Source organism: Aethalodelphis obliquidens, unplaced genomic scaffold, assembly GCF_003676395.1.
Source record: "Aethalodelphis obliquidens isolate GAN/ISIS:26980383/991018 unplaced genomic scaffold, ASM367639v1 scaffold73, whole genome shotgun sequence".
NCBI classification, from domain to species: Eukaryota; Metazoa; Chordata; class Mammalia; order Artiodactyla; family Delphinidae; genus Aethalodelphis; species Aethalodelphis obliquidens.
The window spans coordinates 7,934,395-7,949,683 of record NW_020838017.1 but is presented as its reverse complement, the minus strand read 5'-3'; the positions used below and the strand labels follow the sequence as shown (position 1 = coordinate 7,949,683).

Genomic DNA, 15,289 nt, shown 5'->3' with positions numbered 1-15,289 from the left:
ACTCCTAGAAAGTGGTGACTTAGTGGGAGCAGGGGAGGCAGACTTGATCAGGAATAATATCTAGTAGTTGGGGTCCAGGTTACCACCCTGATATTACTCAGTCTGGGATCCTTTATGTTTTATTTAAAAAAAATTTTTTTAACATCTTTATTGGAGTATAATTGCTTTACAATGGTGTGTTAGTTTCTGCTTTATAACAAAGTGAATCAGTTTTACATATATATATATCCCCATATCTCCTCCCTTTTGCTTCTCCCGCCCACCCTCCCCGTCCCACCCCTCCAGGTGGTCACAAAGCACCGAGCTAATCTCCCTGTGCTATGCGGCTTCTTCCCACTAGCTATCTATTTTACATTTGGTAGTATATATATGTCCTGGGATCCTCTATTAAGTCAACCTTTCAGGAGGTGTTGTTTTGAGATGAACATGAATGGAGACAGTACTATGGAAATAAAGGATATTAGAATTAGTGAGAGCCAAAATAAGATGGTTTTGGGGGCCGCGCCACACGGCTTGCAGGACCTTAGTTCCCTGACCAGGGGTTGAACCCGGGCCCACTGCAGTGAAAGCCCTAAACCCTGGAGTCCTAACCACTGGATCGCCAGGGAATTCCCCAAAATAAGATCTTTTTGTTTTGTTTTGTTTTGTTTTTGGAAAACAGACATAAATGGCTCATTTATTAAATATTTTACTTAGTAGAAGAACAAAATAACAGCACTAACAACAAAAATTTAGTCTTAGATTTTGCTTTGTGCATTAAATACTTATTGCAGTTTTGAAAATATATTTTAACATTTTAGTGCTTTCTATAGATTTTTAAAATAATTTTCATTATACAATTAAACTTATTATGAACTGTAATAACTAGCTTTAACACAGATGCAGTTTGTAAGAAACATTCATAGCTAGTATCCATCAAAAATATGGAATGCTTCACGAATGTGTGTGTCATCCTTGCGCAGGGGCCATGCTAATCTTCTCTGTATTGTTCCAATTTTAGTATATGTGCTGCCGAAGCGAGCACCCAAAATAAGATCTTTAAGAAAATAATTGAAACAAAAAAACACAACATAGATACAGGCAAATGCACAAGTCGCAACTGTTATAAGATGAACACACCTGTGTGACCAGCACCCATCTCAAGAAAGACAACAGTACCAGCACTCCTGAGGCCCCCTGATGTAACTGTAACCCCTCTCTCCTCACTTCTAACGGAATATACTCGCTTGCCTACTTTTGAACTTTATATCAGTGGAATCACTCAGTATGTAAAAAAAAAGATGTTAAAAAATAAAATTATCAAGTTCAATATGAATAAGAAGAAGCATTTTAAAATATGCCCATCCACCAGTTTGGTTTAAGGGAGGGTAGAGACGAGAAGCGCGAGAGATGACCACTTACATCCTCATGGATTTGCCGGTGATGCTGTTGTTGGGATCTGTAAGTGCTGATAATTATGCCACACAAGCCGCCAAACGAATTAAACTTTTCAAGCTGGTGGATGAATCATTCGCTTCATCCATTCAATCTGAAAAGGCAGCCTGCAGAAGCCCATTTGGTCTTAGCATGTGGATGGTAAAACCTGGCAGATTCCTGAGCTCTGAGCCAGCGTCACTCACAAAATGGGCTGTAAGAAGCTAATTAGGCAGGGGGGAAGGAGGGGGAGGGATAAAGTGGGAGATTGGGATTGACATATACACACTATTAAAATAGATAACTAATAAGGACCTACTGTATAGCACAGGGAATTATACTCAATGCTCTGTAATGACTTATATGGGAAAAGAATCTAGAAAAGAGTGGATATATGTACATGTATAACTGATTCACTTTGCTGTACACCTGAAACTAACACAACATTGTAAATCAACTATACTCCAATAAAAATTTCTTTAAAAGTAGTTAATTCCGTTTGATGGGTCCAATCAGAGCATTCTTTCAAATGCATAATGTCCATGTGATTACAGAACTAAAAGGCCCCATGAAGGATGCAGGGCTAATAGCTGAGTAAAATAGGGATCTGTTAGCCAAAGCAGGGAACGATGGCTACTGGGGAGAAAACCACAGCGTCTGCCATGATGTCATCGTCAGGATTGCCATTACATAATCACAGTGACAGCAGACAGCCCAGCTCTTGGGGGCTGAAGTGGTAAAAACCCACAAAAGGGTGTTCTCTGTTTATTTTCATGGGCGGGAAAGAACGCTGTCCCCCCGCAACTCCAGGGGGAATGTATGAGATTCTTAGGGCTGCTATAACAAAGTACAGAAGCCGGGTGGCTTCAGACAACAGAAACTTGTTGTCTCACAGTTTTCTGGAGGCTAGAAGTCCGAAATCAAGGTGTCATCAGGTCCATGCTCCTCTGAAACCTGTTGCGGAGAATCCTTCCTCTCCCCTCAGCTGTCAATCCTTGTGTTCCTCGGTTCCTTGGCTTGCTCTGTAGCACATCAGTGCCTCACGTGGCTTTCTCCCCTTGTGTTCAGTATCTCTTCTCTTCTTCTAAGGACACCAGTCATACTGAACTAGCGGACCACCTTCCTCCAGTATGACCTTATCGTAACTTGACTAGTTGCATCTGCAATGACCCTATTTCCAAGAAGGTCACATCCCGAGGTACTGGAAGTTAGGACTTCAGCTGGGGGATCATTGGAGGCATTTCTCCTCACAGGCTTTGGGGGCTGCAGAGCTAGAACTGGAAAATGGCCTTGGATAAATATTTGCTGTTTATCTCTAGGCCATGAAATACCACTCAAAAGTTTATGAGGGACATAGTTAAGAGCAACAGGGAAGCTGGTAAATCTTGAAACTCTAGAGCTGGGTATCCAGTTTTGCCATTACTGGTAATGTAATTAGTTTCCCCTCTGTAAAATAAGAAGAGCAGTGACTGCAAACGGGTATTAAAAGAGGCAATTTATGTAAAGTGCTGAGCTCCACATTGGCCCGTACTAGGCTCTCAACACTGAGAGCAGACTGATGCCTCAGTTTTCTCAGAGGGTTAAAAGGTAGGGGGCATATTTTCATGCAAGACATTGCTAGCAATTTTGAATAGATGGGACTTTGTTTCTTAACAGGTTTTTTCTTTTCAAAATCTCTCTTCATCCTATCATTTTGGGGATGCTTAATTTCTTCCCCCCATCTACATATGTAACACTCTTACATTTTCTTTTGCCGTATTCTTCCAACTTCAAACTTATCTCTAACACATGAATTAGAAAGTCTATTAGCTTGATATTACTGTGGTTTCTGCAGGTCCTATAGAACTGAAGCCAATCTGATAGGCAATAAGTCAGGTCCCCAAGGTTGGAGTTAAGCAAGGACAAAAATTACTACTACAGAAAATTTCAGCGTGTGTTTGGAAAAAAAAAAAAGGCCAGAGCAAAATTTTCAATCTGAAGTGCACACTGAATCCATGATATAGTTTAGAAATCTAATTATAACAGCTGCCATTTATTGAGCAGTTACTATGTACCAAAGGTAATTCTAAAGATTGTATATATTTTAGTTCATTTACTTTTTACAGCAACTCCATGAATTAGGTAGTGTTATTAGCTGCATTTTACAGATCGGGAAACTGGAGCAGAGGGAGGTTATAGAACATGTCCAGGGTCACACAGCTGGTGGAGTTGTAATTGAAGGCAGTCTGACTTTAGGGCCCATGTGAATAGCTACTATGCTATTCTAGCATTTAAGCAGGAAAGCTCATGGTGAGTCTGTTGGGATCTGGGCACCCAAGCTGGGTGTGTTCCTTGCTCACCTGTCTGCAGTGTGATTCCTCAGTGTTAGTTAACCTCTTCTAGACAGAAGTTTACATGTCATCCATGCTGAACTTCATGGAGTTTGGCTCAGGGTCCTTCTCTCTTTCAGAGCATGCTAGCTGTGTGGCTGCTGGTTACACATTAAATTATCCCTGTGAGAAAGTGTGCTGGCTTTCCATGGCCCGGGAGGTAAATGAGCAGAGTCAATGATCAGCATCAGTAAGGTCAGACTTGGTAGTTACAATGAACTAGAGCTCAGTGTAGCCAATGGAATCACCCAGTCATCCACAATGAATGCCAATGAACGAGTACACGAGTATATCCCATAGACATCTGTGTCTACTGAGTGCCAGTTATCATGCCGGGTAGGGGGCTATACGGGTAAACAAGACATAATTTCTGAAATCTAGGCACTCATGGTTCATGGGAGAGGCAGCTAGAGAAGTAAGTCAGCAAGGAAAGCACAAGGAAATGGTGGCCTTAAAAGTTGGGATAAAATACCACAGAAGTACAGAGGTTGGAGAGGAAGGCAAGAAAACAAACGAACTTTTCAGCTGTGCCTGCCACAGTGCAGATGTGTCTACCAGGCAGAGAAGAGAATGGTGTGCTTCTCAGTTGGTATCCCTGAACCTTGTCTCAGAATCATGCAAGATACTTATTAAAGAAGCAGATTCCCAGGTCCCACTCCAGACTTTTGAATCCAAATCCTTGGGGTTGTGGTCCAAGAATCACCATTTTAAAGGAGGCTAAAATTTGCTATCTGCAGTGTCATGCTGCATGAAATCGAGGGTTCTGACAGTGGCTGTTCTCTGCAGGTTTGGGATTGGGAAGGAGAGTGTTTTGAACAGAGAGTACAGAGAAAATGGCAAGAAATGACACATTAAGGGTGAATGGAGGGCTTCCCTGGTGGCGCAGTGGTTAAGAATCCGCCTGTCAATGCAGGGGACAGGGTTCAAGCCCCGGTCCGGGAAGATCCCACATGCCGCAGAGCAGCAAAGCCCATGCGCCACAACTACTGAGCCTGCGCTCTGGAGCCCGTGAGCCACAACTGCTGAATCCTGTGTGCCTAGAGCCCGCGCTCCGCAGGAGGAGAGGCCACCGCAATGAGAAGCCCGCGCACCGCAACCAAGAGTAGCCCTCGCTCGCTGCAGCTAGAGAAAGCCAGCGCGCAGTGGCGAAGACCCAATGCAGACATAAATAAATAAATAAATTTTTTTTAGAAAAGGGTAGATTGAGGCCAGATTTTGAAAATTGTTAAGTAAGGATGTTGGACTTCACCTTGCAAGCAATGGGGCCCCAGGGAAGATGCTGAAGCAAGGGTATGACATGGTCAAATCCTGGATTTGGAATGGGTGAGAGGAGAAAAGCTAGGAAGCATGATTAGCACACTCTTAAGATAGCCTGCTGATAGGGTGACCAGCCAAAGCAGGCCCAGTGGAGTGTTTCATTTTAAAGATAATATAAGAATGTTGCAGAAAACAGAAGGGAGATGAAATTATCCCATGATTTACCAGCGTATTAGGTGTCTTGCACATAGTCAGTGATTGATAATATTTGCAGGATGAATAACTAACGATTTAGTCAGTGCCATCGTGTGCCAGCCCTGTGCTGAACGTTTTACATAAATTACCTTACTTAATCCTCAAGACAATATGGTGAGATCCCTATTACATTGTACAGATGAGAAAAACTTAGTCTTAGAGAACTTAAGCAACTCACCCAAGGTCACAAGGCTAATAAGCAGCAGAGCCGAGTCGCAAACACAGACAATCTGATGCCAGAGTTCGTGCACTTAACCATTAGGCGCACTGCCCTGCCAGGAACAAGGGCATTTCCTCATGGTGTCTTCTTATGTGCATATATTTTACATAGTTATCATCATTATGTATAAAATTTTATATCCTATTATACCCAAAGCGTTCTGCCATGTTATAAAGTGTTTTCATCAGTCTGGTTTTTAATGGGTGTCTGATCATCCACTGAATGGAAACAGATTACCAATTTTACTCACTCTCTTCATTGTTGGTATTGTGGTCTTTCCTCCGTTTTCACTTACTAGTGAAAACATAATATAGCAACAAACATGTTCATGCATATACTCTTTTCCATATATAGAGTTATTCCCATAGACTAGATTTCTAGAAACAGAATTGCCACCGGATTGAAGGCCTCATTGCAACTATGAGCGCTTGATTCACATTTTGCCAAACATCGAGTTGGAAATGTTTTACCAGTTCCTGTAGTCACTGTGCCTCATACGGCCCCATGCAGAGTATGAGATTATCAATTTCAGCCCACCTTCTTTGCATTAAGCATCACTTAAAAAAAATCCCTCTTATTTAAAATGTTTAAAACGATATATTATGTGTAATCTGCATTCGTTTGATTACTAGTAGGGTTGCCTATTTTCCCATATCCATGATGAATTACATTTCCTCTTTTGAGAATTATCTGCTGTGCATTTCACCTGTTTACCTTCTGGAGAATTTTTAAGAGCCATTTCCCAGGTAGACTATCCAGATTTGGGGAAGATATTGGGGTGAGAGGATGAGGGAGAGTGGAAAGACAGGATTTGAGAAAATCTTCATCACTGATTGCTAAAATGGCCAAACACCTTCTCAAGATCAGAATCAACCTAACTATCAATAACTGGGAAGATGAAAAAATAACCCCTCTTTCCTTAGATACAAATTGTGCTGCACCAATTAAACAATTGGTACATAGACAAAGTTAAACTCAGAGTGTTAACTTTCTTCTAAAGAAAGACAACGTTGATGAGTGTGTGCAGGATTCCCACTGAAAGGCCTAAAGTATAGAACTGATACACTTAATTATTCCTCAGTTTTAGAGAACAAAGCCTAACCAGTATTTCCCCAAAGTGATCTGCCTACCACAGGTGTGCTGATTTAGGTGGTACCTGAATGAATACTGTTTAACAGTTATCTACTTGTTTTAACATGTATTAGGAAAAATATAACCTGCTCATCAATCTGTGTGGTTTCACAGATATGATTGCAAAGAATGGCACAAAGTTTAAAAAAAAAAAAAGCATGAATCAATTGAAAGAAGCAAATAATTGTACAGGTGATGATACTTGGTTAGAACAAAAGGTTGGCATCCTGGTAATTAAAGTTGTGGAAACACAGCTTTACATCACCATCACTGATACACATACTGAGTGTCCATTATATATCAGATGCTGTGCTTGGGGCCAAGGATACAGAGATAAAGGAATGTGCTTCTTCTTCTAAGAGTTCACAGTCAAGGCAAGAGAAGACGTGTAAACTGGTAAATGTGGGAAGTCTGTACTGTTGGGAAGGCAGGGTATACACAAAACAGCCAGAAAATGATAGACAACAGTGGTGAGTTAGAATGAGACCAACAGCAGAGGCTACATATTGGCATATTGCAAATATCTTTCTGCTTGTTTCCTTTCACAATGTTCTTGCCTGGCAAGATGAAACCAAAATTTTCCTTCCTCCCTTCTTTCTCTCCTTCCATTTTTTTTTCTTCTTATCCTCATTTTCTCAGACTACCCCTCTAGTTCCAGGTTTGTTTTACATGCCACCAAATTGCTTGCTCAATAACGAGGCACCCAGGATATCCAGGGGTGTGCCACAGGGCATTCGAGAGATAAATTATGTGTATGCACCTGGTACAACAGCCTCAACTGGTAAATCAAGTCTGTTCTTCTCACCCTGATGATTTCCTTTTTAAAATTCATCTTGGAGGAAGTTGTGTAACATTATTTACCACTCAGCTTTGCGTAACTGCTGGCCACCTTGAGGGCTGTGAGTCCTGCTGGCTGTGGGGATGGGGGAAGGGGAAATATCCCTGGGTGATGGTTCACCAGTTATAATCGATAACATGACCTTGAAAGGATTATAGTGACCTTGAGAGGACCAGTGAGATGTGTTGTTAGCAGCATCCCTGAATAGGTGTGGGCACCTGCTATGAGCAAGCTGCCATGTAAAGTATTCTGGGAATGAAATAGAGGCACAGAAGTCTCTGCCCTCAAGGACCATACAAAGAGGCTGGCTGGAGAAATAATTATATATATATACGAATAATAGCACTAATTAAGGGAGCATGTGATAAATGCACAGGACATATACAGAAGAAAGATCATTTCTGATATGGGAGATCTGGGGAGAACAGAGGTTTGAGCTTTTTCGAATCTCTATTCTGATTGACTGAACAAATCAACAAATGGGCCTTGGGGGAATCTTTGGATGAGATTTCAATAGACACAGAGAGAAAATGAGGGCATATGATTAGAAGTGGGCAGAAAGAGTGGGGAAGGAATAAACCAAGATGTGAAGAGTGGAAAGCGCATGATTTATTTGGGAGACAAGAAGTACTTGGGTACATGAGCAGACCAGGCTATGGTGGAAGTTTATTTAGGGCACTTGTGGGTGGAAAGCCTGGAAGGTAGATAAAAGGACCCATCTCAAGGGTGATGGGGAGCCATTGGCTTTTTGTAGGAACTGTGAGAGTGAAATTACATTTGTTCTTTGGGAACATTATAGTGACAGCTGTTCAGAGCAGGGTTGGGAGAGGAAGAAACTAGAGATAGGAAACCAGTTGGGCAGCTATTGCCATAGCCAGTTAAGAGCTAATGAGGGCCAGATGAGGGCTGTGGTGATGAGAATGAGAGAGAGGCAAAGGATGCAAGAGGCATTTTGGAAATAAAATTACCATGTCCTGGCAACTGGTTGGATCTAGAGGGTCAAAGAGAGAATTGGAAGATGCCTTTAATGTGGAGGCTGGAGGAGAGTAGAAGTGCCACTAATTGAGGTAGAATTGCTGATTTCTGAGGAATGTTTGGGAGTCTCCTTCATCTATGCATGGGTTTAAGCAAAACAGGGCCTGTTTTTGATGGAACCATTCATCACTGGCTGTGCCTGGAGGAACAGGGGTGCTAATGGTTAACAGTAGACAAACTGCAATTTTCTGATGATGAGAAGAAACTCATAGACAGTAGGAAGGAGGACTTGGAAGTGCTTAAAGCACTGCTAGGTATCGTTCTTGTGACCTGAGAAATGAGCATCTTCAACACTTTTACCCCTGTGCTTGCCAACTCTGTGCCCAGAGCCCTGTGATTTCAGATTCTCCTCTTGGAGCTGTTCACCAAGGCCACAGTCAAAACTGACCAGTCCTAGTGCCCCTTGTCTCAGGGCCCTGATCTCTGTTAGGTGGTAGTCATCTAGGAATTCATTCATTCATTCAAAAAATAGTGAGCGTCCTCCATGGCCAGGCACTGTTCTAGACATGTCATTGCTAAGATCGTAGCAGCAAACAAAACAGACAAAATCCTTGCCCTCATGGACCAGCATTTTAGTGGGGGAAGCGGATCATGAGTAAAACAAATAAGCAAAAGATGTGTGAGACAGTGGTAAGTGCTATGGAGAAAGATAAAGTAAGAAAGGAGGCTAGGAATTGTTGGGTGGGAAAACTGCTGTTTCAAACAAGGTGGTTAGGCCAGCCTCACTGACAAAATGACATTTGAGTAAAGACTTGTAGGAGAGGAGAGGGTGAGCCATGGTATACCCAGAGAAGAACATTCTAGTTGGAGGGAACAGCAAATACAAAACCCCTGAGTTAGAAGCATGCCTGAAGTGTTTGAACGATTGTAAGGAGGCCAGCAGGGATGGAGCAGAATGAGGGAGACGTGGAAAGTAGTGAACAGCCATGTTTGAAAGGACAGCCCACCCTTGATCACTACATCTTAGCTGGGATCTTCTGCAGATGATGCCTGAATCATATAGAGTGGCCCTAAAAATGGGAAATTTAGTCACTGGGAAGGAAATGTACTTGGCCAACTTTTACATGTGGGTGGAGCTTGCTCTGCAAAGAACCAAGTCAATGTCTGGGCACAGGAAGGAAGAAAGAGGTTTTTGGTCCGAAAACACCAAAGCTTTTGTTCCATTTGGTAGAGGTGACGCCAGTGATGGAGTTCCCCCTGCCCCCCTTCCTTGTACCGTTATGGGTGGCAGGAGGCCTGGGCTCTTCTTAGCAGTCTTGGCAAAGTTGATACACATCAGTATTACGCAAAATGGATAGATTCTAAAAAGATAAGAATAAATTATTCTAAAAAAGTATCTTTTTGTTTGACTCTTTGCATTAGAAGTTGTGTTTAGTTTATAGTTCAGATTTTTAAAAAATATACCAAACTGCAAGGTGGGGCTGGGAAGAAGAAAACCACGCAAGCCATAGTCCCTCAAATTCTATACTTAAATTCCATCTCCATGGCAGCTGGCAGCCTCTGACTATGTGCACAAGTTCTAAAGAATAGCTTTGGAGATATAATTCTTCACTTATCTAAAAGCTGCATTTACTTAATGAAGAGGTTTATTATATCTCCCCCAGAGCTATTGACCATCAAATTGAGGAGGGGGTTGTTTTCCTTTATTTCTCTGAATTGGGCAACTCACTGGTTTCATTTTGGCTGGGAGCCAAAACCCTTGCAAGGGCAAAGACAAACACAGGAAGGGGGAGGGGTGGAATAGGACAGAAGGCCTTGCCCATGGTGGAGTCATATGAACTTGTACATCAAAAGAGCAGTCCTAGCTTTAAAAGACTGTGGCACTATTCATGAACCCGGTGACTGCCCAAGAAGGAACAGAACTGCTTGTTGTCACCAAAGATAAAAAGCTGCAGCTGGCTCCTCTACCCCACCCCCAGTACAGCTTAGATCCCCACTACACAGAAGGTGGAGGCTTTGACTCCACTTGGGCTCATTAATTGCTGATAAATGGCAGACCCATAAAACAGGACAGACAAAAGGAAGTTGGCAAAGGGGGACACTATAATTTCCTTTTGGAGACTGCTCTCAGACCTCCTTTCATTCTCTTCATTGTATATCATTTGCTTGGTGATAAGATGTCCTTACCCTTCACCTTAATGTAAATGAAGTTAATCAGATAATATTAGTCCTCAAACAGATTCCAGAGTCTCTACTCCAGCAATTCCCAAAGTGTGTCTACCCCCTGGAATCCTAATTCCATATGTGTCAATAGACCTCATGTAGAGAAAAAAGGCAGAGGCTCCTTAATCAAAAGAATGTTGAAAATGCTGCATTTAAACAATATTGAACCAGTTTTATTTACTGCAAGACTCCCTAGAACTTGTAATATTCCTCAAGAGCAAGTAAGAGATATTGTATCCATTTCCCATGCTTGGGTCACCCAACCCATTTTCATGGGAAGCCCAGGGAGGTTACAAGATTTACCTCCGGTCAGAACTAGAATCAGAAGCCAAATAACTTGACCTCTCCAGATCTTTTCATTTGCCTAGAAAAATACAGAGCATAAAAAACTGAAAACAGAGGTATTCGTGAACCATTATGGCAAAGGAAAAAGTGAATGTCAGATCAAAACGTGGGGAAGTCAGTCTTGAATCAGTCTGTAAGTGAAAGATGCCAAAGGCAGAGTGTGAGGAAAAATCTAGAAGCCAAGGATCAGGGTCAGGTAAGGCTACAGAAGGCAAGGATTGTTCACTTACTCCACAAGTCCTTACTGAATGTCTATAATATGCCAGGCATCATTCCAGGCATTGGGGATACAGAGGTGAACAAAGGCATGTCTGTTAACGGCTGCTCCGGAGGCATGCTCACTTGGTGCTCTACCTTAAAGGTGCTTCTAATGCACCTCCTGTCCCACTTAGCTAGCCTTTCCCTTTACACTGGATAAGGTCTAGGTTCTGCAGGGTGCAAATGAGCAGCTGCTTGCAAGTCCAACTTGCAATGACCAGGCAAAAGAGACAAACAACTCTATGGTTTGGAACGTCTTTTTGATGCTTTGATTACTACAGTGAAGGCAGAACAGGAAAGGGTTGGATAATCCTTCTGGGCTCGGCTAACATGGATTCAGCTGGGCATGAAGCACGTGCTTCCGTGAGGCTGACAGCCAGTGGCAGGGAGCCCTAGGATGAGGAGGGCGGGCATGGAGAAGAATCTTCGCTACTTTCTCCTATGTTTCAGTAAATCTGAGAGGCAAGGAAACGACATGACCCCCCTTATAGGTACCTTCAATGATGAAGACTCTCTCAAGGTACAAATCAGGATTCACAAGGTCAGTGAGTTGAGAGCTTCTGAAATCCCTGAAACAAAGAGCCCCCTAAGGGGGCTAAGGTACTCCAAGGCCAAGCATGGTGGGCTCAGCTTCATCGTCTCCAGGTTTGAGACACTTTTGAAAATGCTTGCAGACCACAGATTTGGCTTGGTTGTCAGGAGCTCCTTTCCAACAAAGGGCATTTTATTGAACTGGCTGGAATTTTTAAGAAAGAGGTACAATGGGGCTTCCCTGGTGGCGCAGTTGTTGAGAGTCCGCCTGCCGATGCAGGGGACACGGGTTCGTGCCCCGGTCCGGGAATATCCCACGTGCCGCGGAGCGGCTGGGCCTGTGAGCCATGGCGGCTGAGCCTGCGCGTCCGGAGCCTGCGCGTCCGGAGCCTGTGCTCCGCAACGGGAGGGGCCACAACAGTGAGAGGCCCGCGGACCGCAAAAAAAAAAAAAAAAGAGGTACAATGAGGAAGAAAAATGTGGCCTTGGGATTTTCTCGGCACAAAAAGACTTGGGTGGACATACCTGAACATTTATTTCTCCCATCAGTGGATGGTGAGGGGCAGGACGTTGTGTAGGGTTATATCTTAGATTCTCCTTGGCTTCTTTGGCCACTGGAGACACAAAAATAGCCAACAGTTCCAAGGGTTACAAATTCAACTGTCTACAGAGGCCAAGTAGATAATGTACATGCAGTAAGGATAACACAGAAGAGAGAGGCGGGGGCTATGTCACACTAGGGAGCAAATGCCTTGTCCAAAGGAGGGCAGCTGCCATTCATCTCTAGCTGATTGTCAGCAACATGAGTGTGGGGTTGCTTCTGAGCTTTCAAGAGAAGCTAGAGATCACGATTTGTGCGTGTGTGAAATTTTCTAATTTTTAATGGTTGAGAACCCAATTCAAATTTAAAGCAGCATGTGAGACAACTTTGTGCTGCAAAACTGACCACATCCCGAGGCTAGAGGCAGCTCCTGGGCCACCACTTTGTACTCCTGCTGCTAACTCCACTGTGCACTCCATGAGCAAAGGAAATGTGTCTTCTTCATCTCCACTGGGCAAAAGCCAAGTGTTTGGGATGACGCTGGAGCATCGACCATAAAGGCAATAGGCAGAGAGTGAGGCACATGGCAAAGCTGAGGGCAGTCCCTGGAGCAAAGTGGGAGAGGCAGCAGAGTCTCTGCTTTGGGCTGGGAGCTGGCAAGGCTGACTGGCTGTGGGTGGCCGAGTCTGCCAGTCAGAGTTTCCTATGGCCAGGCTGCCTGGTGTCAGAGGTGCATTTAAAGGGCCAGGCATGCACCTAACTGCTAAGACTTAAGAATGTGTTACACTATGGTGATCACTATGGTGATCAAAGTAGTTTCTGCCTTCACGTTCTGGAGGCTCTTTTCACAAAACTACTCAGGCTCTTTCCTATGCCCTCTATCTGTACTGTCCTCCTGTTCTAATCCAGAACTAGGAACCAAGAACTTTTCTCCCCTGGAATTTGTTTATTTGAAAAGTGTTAACAACGTACAGACATTGCATTGTATTTCACTATTTATATTTATCAATCTTTGTTCTTTATATGAAAGAATAAAATTAGATAAATACAAGATTTGGTAAAAAATATCTATGATAAAACCCATAGAACTGTACAACACAAGATATAAACCCTAAAGCATAAATTTTAGTTAATAATAATAATCCATAATTAACAACCCAATAATAATAATCGATATTGACTCATCAATTATAACAAATGTACTGCACACGTATAAGATATTAATAACAGAGAAAACTATAAATAGGGGGAAAAGGCCAATATGGGGACTCTATACTATCTGTTCAATTTTCTGTAAACCTAAAACTATTCTAAAAAATAAAGGCTATTAATTTAAAAAAGAAAACAAACTTGATTGCTGTGTTGAAAGAAAAAGCATAGAGAACATTTTTTCAATGAATCATAATTTGTTTGGAAAGTTAAAACATATATTTTATAATTTAATACAATATTTGCTTTCTCAGTTTTGTCATTTATCTAGTAATGATGCCAATAGCAAATTATTTTCCTTGTTTTTTTTGAACTTAGCCTGTTCAATAATTGTGTACTTTGCCTAATTTTCTCAAATATTTCTGTCTCTGAGTTCTAATTAGAATTACTAAGAGAGAGTGCAGGTTTGATGCTCACTGAAGATGTTTCATGACCTCCAAAATTGTTATTTGCTGAAATTTGTCCTTCCATCGTGGTGTACCCAGTAGAGAGGATGAATTTGCCCTTTTAAAATAAGGCTGAAAAAAAATAAAATAAAATAAAATAAGGCTGAAATGCTAATATACACAGGACAAAAAACAAAAAACCTCCCAGCGTATTTGGTTGTTTCTCATTTGTAGATAATTTCTCTTTGCCCATTAGGCTAGTAAGTTCTCATTAAACTATGATTTAAGGACCTGGTGTTCATTAAAAAGATCATTGCATGATAAAGAAGGAACAGCACTTTGAAAGGGATTTATGGTTCCTCTGGATGATTTTGTTTCTAACTTCCCCCAGCTGAATCTAGTATTAATGATAGACCCTATTTAGACTTCCCTTTCCCAAAGTTTTGTGATTTAAACAGTTTATATGTAACTCATCTGTGAGCAGCAGTAAACCAGAGTGAAAGCCACTGCTAGTGATGTTCTTTCACAGTTCTCTTAGTTTGAAGTGAAAGTGAAAACATAGAATTATTTATGACTTTTGCATACTGCTAGAAAAGCACACAGTCTTCAGTAATGATATATTTTGCCTCTCTTTTTTAAGAAAGAGCATCACATAAAATAGTAGAAACAGTTTACTTAAAACCAGAACCAATGTTTTGAATTAGAATCTTTAATTTTTTTTGCTTTTCTCAGACTCATGAACTATTTGGAACACTTTTAGTCTTCTTCAGGAGAAGGCATCCATCTCAGAAATCTTGGGTTTAATATAACGCTATTAGCTCTGCACTTTGACTTAATCATCAAATTATTGTAGTGACTATTCATATCATATGAATACAAAAGTATTTTTGCAAGAACAACTTTCCTCAAAAACTGGAAAATCATCAGATATGTTATTATTCATAGAGTTGATATGAGTGTACTAGTAGAATCAATCCTCATTAATGTTTTGATGAAGTTAGTCATCAGTTTCTAGAAGAAAAGGCTTTGAACTGGTAGGATTTTCCATCTCTGAAGTTAATGTTATCAGTTGACATGCTAATCATCTTATCAACCAGTGTACTGCACTCAGAGCAGAGAAGGTATAATCATTTAATTGGTCACTTGTCCTGCACCTGGCAGGACATCAAGTTCAAGAACTTTTACATTATCTCCAGGAATTTAATTGAAATAACTTACTAATATAGGGACAACTTTTTGATTTTTGTGGTTAGCTGAAGCTGTCATATTGCTGAGACATAAAGGTTTTACCCAGTTCTTGTTGTTAAATCTTTTGAGGTACTGGAGCAAAAAACAATC

The 15,289-nt window shown here is 41.7% G+C and overlaps 1 non-coding gene across 1 annotated transcript; it reads right to left on the bottom strand.

Moving 5' to 3' along the window:
- Positions 1-917: 917 nt before the first annotated feature.
- Positions 918-1,024, bottom strand: LOC113612220 (U6 spliceosomal RNA). Its single transcript, XR_003429779.1, has one exon. It is a non-coding gene; the product is annotated as a U6 spliceosomal RNA (small nuclear RNA).
- Between the last annotated feature and the right edge of the window lie 14,265 nt (positions 1,025-15,289).